Below are 6,312 nucleotides of genomic sequence, written 5' to 3' on the forward strand. Positions count from 1 at the left end.
CCATATTTCTAAAATGACAAGATTGGACAAGGCTATTTGTCTATGAATTTCTGAAAGCTAGAAGAGTGCCTAATATACAACTGGCACTCGTTATTAAATTTAAATTATTGTTTTAATCTGAACTTAATCCAGCTCTAATTTTCTGATTGGTCATTTATTTGTGTCCAGAACAATTTAGGTAAAGCTAGCTTGATGTTTTAGTTGACTACTGTGCATGGCCTATAGTACTTTATTCTCGTCTGCTTCTCTGACCTGCCTTTCTGTGATTTACTGTAGTCTCAGCTCAACAGGCCTCTGACCCATTCCAGGCATGGAATTTCAGATGAGGCCATAGTCTTAAGCCCAAAGAAAGTATCTTGAAGAAAACATCTCCTTATGTTTAACAGGGAATCCAGACACATTCCACATGCTGCCGAGTGGAGCTTCTATCACACAAACTACTAGCAACAAAGAGGATCCCGAGAGAAGAATGAGGGGCATATGCCGTTTTCTTTAAAGGAAACTTTAGGAAGAATGGGTAAGTAAAAACCTAAAAACATTTAAACATAGATTTATATTTTATGCTAAGTGGTAGTAGCCTCTAAACCATAAGACAAAAAATCACGTGGAGTCAAAATTAACATTAGAAAATACCCCAAACTTCTCATAGCTCTGGTATGGTGTAAGTCCTAGAGAAACCCAACTCTTTCTTTCCCAGCACTGAAGAAATCATGCCTTCTTTAGTTGAGTGCCAGAGGATATAATCAGCTTGCACGTAAGGGTCATGTTAGATATAAATATGTATATTATATTTGAAACGAGAATCATAATTGGCACAATAAGATATTCACACTCTAGGAAGCATGTTCATCCTAGGTCTTACACTTAGTCTGTGAAATAGCAAATGAAAAATAAGCTGTTCTCCTCATTTTCTTTTTTTTTTTTTTCTTTGCTGACCTCCAATAGTTGGACTTTGTGTTAAATATTCACATTGTGGCACTCCCCTGTACAGGAAACCCAGATGCCAGCTTAACCACGATCAGTACACAGCATCAACCGGAAGGAAATACATCCAGGAGGACCCTGAGAGTGAGCAGAGACCTCACAGTGCGATTGGTTCCAAAAGGGAAAAGGGGAGTCTTCAGGCAGGAAATAATCAGGGATGGGTGCTGGGCTCATACCTCAAGAGAGTACAAATTACTACCACAGAGAATCCTGGCACTGGGTACTAGAAGCTGTGACACTGAGCCTGGGGTAGAGCAGGAGAGACTCTAACCCCAGAGGACTGGGGTTAGAGTCTCTCCTGCTGGTATGAGAGATGGGCAAGCCCCTATGGGTCCATAGAGGATCTTTAAATGAATTAGAACAAAGCGCTCCTTGGGCAGAAAGCCCTGCACCAAGGGGCATGGCTTGGCACCAGCCTGTAGACTGGATTCCTGCCCCACTTGCTCTCTCAGCCCAGCACCTCTGCATAGTGTTCAAACTATGCAAAACTACACAGTGGCCCTGATGATGAGATCTGCACAGACCCGGGAGTGATGGTCAAGGTCTGTCTTAATCCTCCCACTTTGTGAAGCTGAGCTGTTCTCAGAGTTAGGGTTGTCTCCGCGGTGGGGGGCTGCAGAACTCTAAGGCAGGCAGCCAGGTCTCATTATGTGTGCTGGGCTCAAGAACAATCCTTTAATCCCACCAACAATCCCTGCAACAAGAAACACTGATTTTCCTTTTATTTAATTAGAGAGCTGTTTTCTCATGAGCATTTTGCTTGACTTATGAATATCTATTGTTCAAAATATAATTGCATACTCAGCACTGCTCAATGGAAGTGGGACCATTTGGGTTTATACTGCTTGCTTTATATTTTTAAATTTTTTGCTTAAGTGTATGTGATTTATTTCATCACAATGCATAAAATCAAGGCATTCCAGGAGGACTCTATGGTTGTATGTTGTTTTAGTTGCTTAGACTCATGGAGAAGACTGTGCCAAACCCACAAGACTATAGCCAGGCTGACTCAAAAGCTTTGAAATTTAGAGTGGTGACCAGGCTGAGTCTCCAAGGTGCCCACAACCTTCAGACATTCACCCAATAAAAAATAAATCCATTTCGACTGTATGAAAGAGTGAATACTTTCAAGCATTGGGTAGCATATAACAGCAATCAGATACTTTTTATTTTTCAGCTATCTTGATGTTCTCTAGATACTCAAATACATTTCAGAGAAAACCTTTCCAGTTTGAGAAAAATTGTGCAGACACTTCCGTTGAACCAGGTCATTTCATTGGCCTCTACTGGCCTTCACCATGGTATTGGGAAGTGGAACTATGAAGGCAAGGATGGGTGAGTTCAAACAAAACCATAAAGTCATATTTTGATGTTCAATATCACCTATTTGTCTTATCCAAATTCCATGATTTCCACCATCATCCATTATTATCTCCCTGCTGCCTCTATCCTTTAGCCAAAAAGGAGCTCCTTGTCCACTCTTCCCCACATACATCTAGCTGTCCTATAGACTTGCCTTTGCTTGTGTTGTTTTTTCTGCCTCACCTCAGTTTTCAAGGCAACTAGAGTGACAAATATCCAGTAAGACTTATTTACAATTGCAGTACTCCATTTAATAGACGGTAAGTTAAAGTGTTGGCCACACCCTACTAAGATCATCATCTTCTCTTCAAATATGCATTTACTTCACTTGAATACACTTACTTTTTCTCTCAGCCAGTCATCAACAGATATTTACAAAACATCTGTTATGTGCTAGGTATTGTTCTAAGCTTGGAGAACAGACGAAAATAAAAACTAAAACATTTTCTCTCATAAAGGGTCTTAAATCTCTTACTGTTTTACTATGAGAAATGTATCTGGTTTCCCATTAAAACACTTAAAAGTACATTAAATTACACAATTAATCTGAAATTACTCAATTAATGGCCAGAAATTATCTGTAGTTGACATTCTGTTTATAATTTTTTTTTAAGAAACAGTTCTAGTTAACAGTTCTGGTTAAATAGTTAACATTTGCTTCCCATTGTCTGTAGGATAATTGTATAAATTATTTCTAATTTTTAAAAAATGTTCTGATTTTTAAAAAATGAGTTTTAAATATTTTTGGCCAATACCTAACATAAAGTTTTTTTGTTAGTTTTTTAATGACACAGATACAGAAAAGTACACAAATCATAATGATGCAGTTCAGTAAATCACACAATGTTATCACCACCCAGATCTCAAGAGAAAATAGCACCCATATCCCCAGAAATATTCCTTTTATCTTTTATCAGTCAAAACACCCACATTTCTCCCCAAAGTTAACCACGATCCTAATTTCTAATACACTTGCTAAGCTTTACTTAGTTCGAAACTTCAAATAAATGGAATTTTAAAATTGGTGTCCTTTCACGTCTGGCTTCTTTCTTTCACTCAACATGGTGCTTGTGAGATCTGTCCATACTGTAGTGGGTGACTGTATGGTATGACATCATATGAATATACCACCATTGGTTTATCTATTATGGATAAGAAGGGAGTTTCTGTAATTAAACTGACAAGTCCAGTGGCTGCAAGTAACTCACAGGGTAACCTGAACATAAATTCCTAACTGAGCAGGTCATGGTGGGTAGTCATGCCCCATACCTATAACTCTTCTAGTAAAAGATTTAACCAAGCCCTGTCGATTGTTTTTGTGCATCTCAGTTAATTCACCTGTGAAATGCTAGAAGTAATCCTCTTTTCCAGATCTGTGGAAGATGAAACCACACTTAAGGGAGCACATCATCTTGCTAACCAACTTGTTACAGAATCTTCCTCACATTCCACTTTCAATTCCAAAGGAATAAAATAAACTTCAAATTTGTCATTCTCCAGAGCATTTGAGATCTTGTTTCCCAGCATTATCCTGTTTTGCTCATACTCTTATAAAAGTTCTCTACAGGTTCGAATGTTCTTATGTTGACACTATTCTACTCTCAATGAAATGTTCCGCTTCACCCTAATACTGATCATATAGAATTCCTCCTTTGAACTAAATATCTACATGAAGGAAGACCAGTTTTCATTATTTTAATATATTCTGGTTTCCTGATTATGTCAATCAAAGAGATGAGCCTCTTGACTCTGATGTGTCAATTATGCCTCTGTGCTTAGGCTGAATTAATGAAAGTATTGTGTGCGTATCTTTATTTTAACTACTGTCTCGTCATCACCTCATACTGCCCTTCTCAAAAGTATCTTCCCATGTCACAGTAAACAGTTCAGATTGATATATGTTTCCACATGCAAAAAGGTCCAATTTGTGGTTTCCAAACATCATGTATTCTCATATTCCCTTTTAGAGACCTCCTGCTCTCATTGAGTGGCTGATCATTAATCTTACATATGTGCTGTCTTTTCATAATGTTATTGTCCACAGATCAGCTTTTGTTAGATGGCTATTTGCCTGGTCAGCACTCAGCAGAAGACGAAACAGTGTCAACCTCAATCGGCTAATAATCAAACACAGGATGGGCATTAAAAGCCATGCCTACCAAAGTCACAGGAGTGGATCTGTGATATCCATTGACAAATAAGTTAGTTATGATTTCATAGTGTCTTCTTTATAAGGCATCCTGAGGAGAAATCCCTGTCAGAACCTTATTCCAAAATCAGCTGTACTTCTCTTGAGCAATTGTTCTGTTTGTATCCTAAGGAGATAAAAAAATATGTTCAAATATGGTTTTCAGAATATTCAAAGCCAGATTTGTGACCCACGTAGATGACGTTTAAGGATGTATTTTTCATCTTACCCTGCCTATACCCTAATCCCAATTTTATTTTTTGTCTCTTCTTTTGCCCTATTTTTAGTCTCCAATATTGTGTGACATTGTTACCTGAAACAATGTCTGGAACAAGGAATAAGATAGAGTATACAGACACTAAGAGATGAATTGCTTCTATTATTGATTTGGTTACTGAATGCTCTTATGATTAAGAAGCACCACCATTTTTATCAGGATCCAAAAGTGAGAAATGGAGAAGCCATGGTCTATTTGTCAAATATACCATGGTCTTTTGAGTTTAAAGGTGCCATAATTATTTTCTAAATTTATTACAATATTCAAGTTTTAAAATTCCATTTTTTTCTTTTTACAAATGACTTGAATAACTTAGGAGAAAAACTGCTATAAAGCATTTTTCCTAGAAATGTTTTTTCTGCCTGTCTTTCCATATTATTGTTTAATACAGAAAGATCTCAGAGATATTCTTTTTTAAAAAGTAGGAAAAATAAGACTTTATATTTTTATTGCCTTAAATAAACATAAAGTAACTCTAGAGAGATATGTAAGTAATGGCGATTATCTATTTGAGGGTTGTAACTGCCTGAATGGAGAACAGATAAGGGAGAAAGATTTTATTAAATTTCTTTTTAAAGTTATTGGGTTTGACACAGGTTAACATGTTACAAATTCAAAAACTTAAACAAACCAAAAAAATATCATACTTAAAATGTCCTCAAAATGAAAACACCTCTACTCCAATAAAACCAAAACAATTATCATAAAACTATCTATTTTATGTTGCATATTTTTATATAGTAACAATAATGAGTTGAGAAATAAACCAGGTACAATCTAAAAGTAGAGTATATTTATATGCTTATATATACTTTTATCATGATCTTCAAAATGAAGAGAACAAACTCTTGCTGCTCACCATGATGGAGTAAGTGGGACTGGACTGGTCTGCCCACTATAAAAACTAGAAAAGTAGAAAAAAATACATGAAACATTTTTCAAACACTGGACAACAGGAAAAAAGTAGAATATGATTTTCAAGATAAGAAAACTAATGGAGGAAACCCTAGAATCACCACAGCTTTCTGCCCAGAAGCACATTCCAGACCACAGTGTAAGGAGAGAAACCCAAGTATATCATAGCTTCAGACTGAGTTAAGGAAACAGAGATCAGAGTTCAGGAAGGCTGAAGCAGGTGGAATTTGTGGAGCAAAATTCTAGAAAGGAGGAGGCTAGGCAGAGAAATAGCTTCAGAGATTTATATTAGGATCTTGAGTCTGTTGCTGAATTCCAAGCCACAGATGTGTAGGGTGAAAATCCATGAGGCTGGGCAAAAAAAAAATGGAGATTTGTAAACTGACCAATTACCAGAGATCTCAAAGAGCTAGAAGTTTGAGTTCTGGTGAGTCAATGGGAAGAATGAGGCCTTAGTGAATGCAGGGCATCCAGTAGAGACCCAAGAAGTGTATAGTAGTAGGACTAAACTAGTCCTAGATTAACACTACTCTAGACCAGCCCTTTCCAATAAAACTTACTGCAGTTACAAATATGTTTTGCATTT

The 6,312-nt window shown here is 36.9% G+C and overlaps 1 long non-coding RNA gene across 3 annotated transcripts in view; it reads right to left on the reverse strand.

Moving 5' to 3' along the window:
• Positions 1-2,804: 2,804 nt before the first annotated feature.
• LOC111743037 overlaps positions 2,805-6,312 on the reverse strand; it is an 11,580-nt gene continuing 8,072 nt past the window's right edge. For all 3 annotated transcript variants that reach the window (XR_002781587.1, XR_002781579.1, XR_002781574.1), the window contains one exon: positions 2,805-4,661. This is a non-coding gene — a long non-coding RNA (uncharacterized LOC111743037). The remainder of the gene's footprint in view (positions 4,662-6,312) is intronic.

Source organism: Pteropus vampyrus, unplaced genomic scaffold (assembly GCF_000151845.1).
Source record: "Pteropus vampyrus isolate Shadow unplaced genomic scaffold, Pvam_2.0 Scaffold1, whole genome shotgun sequence".
NCBI lineage: Eukaryota > Metazoa > Chordata > Mammalia > Chiroptera > Pteropodidae > Pteropus > Pteropus vampyrus.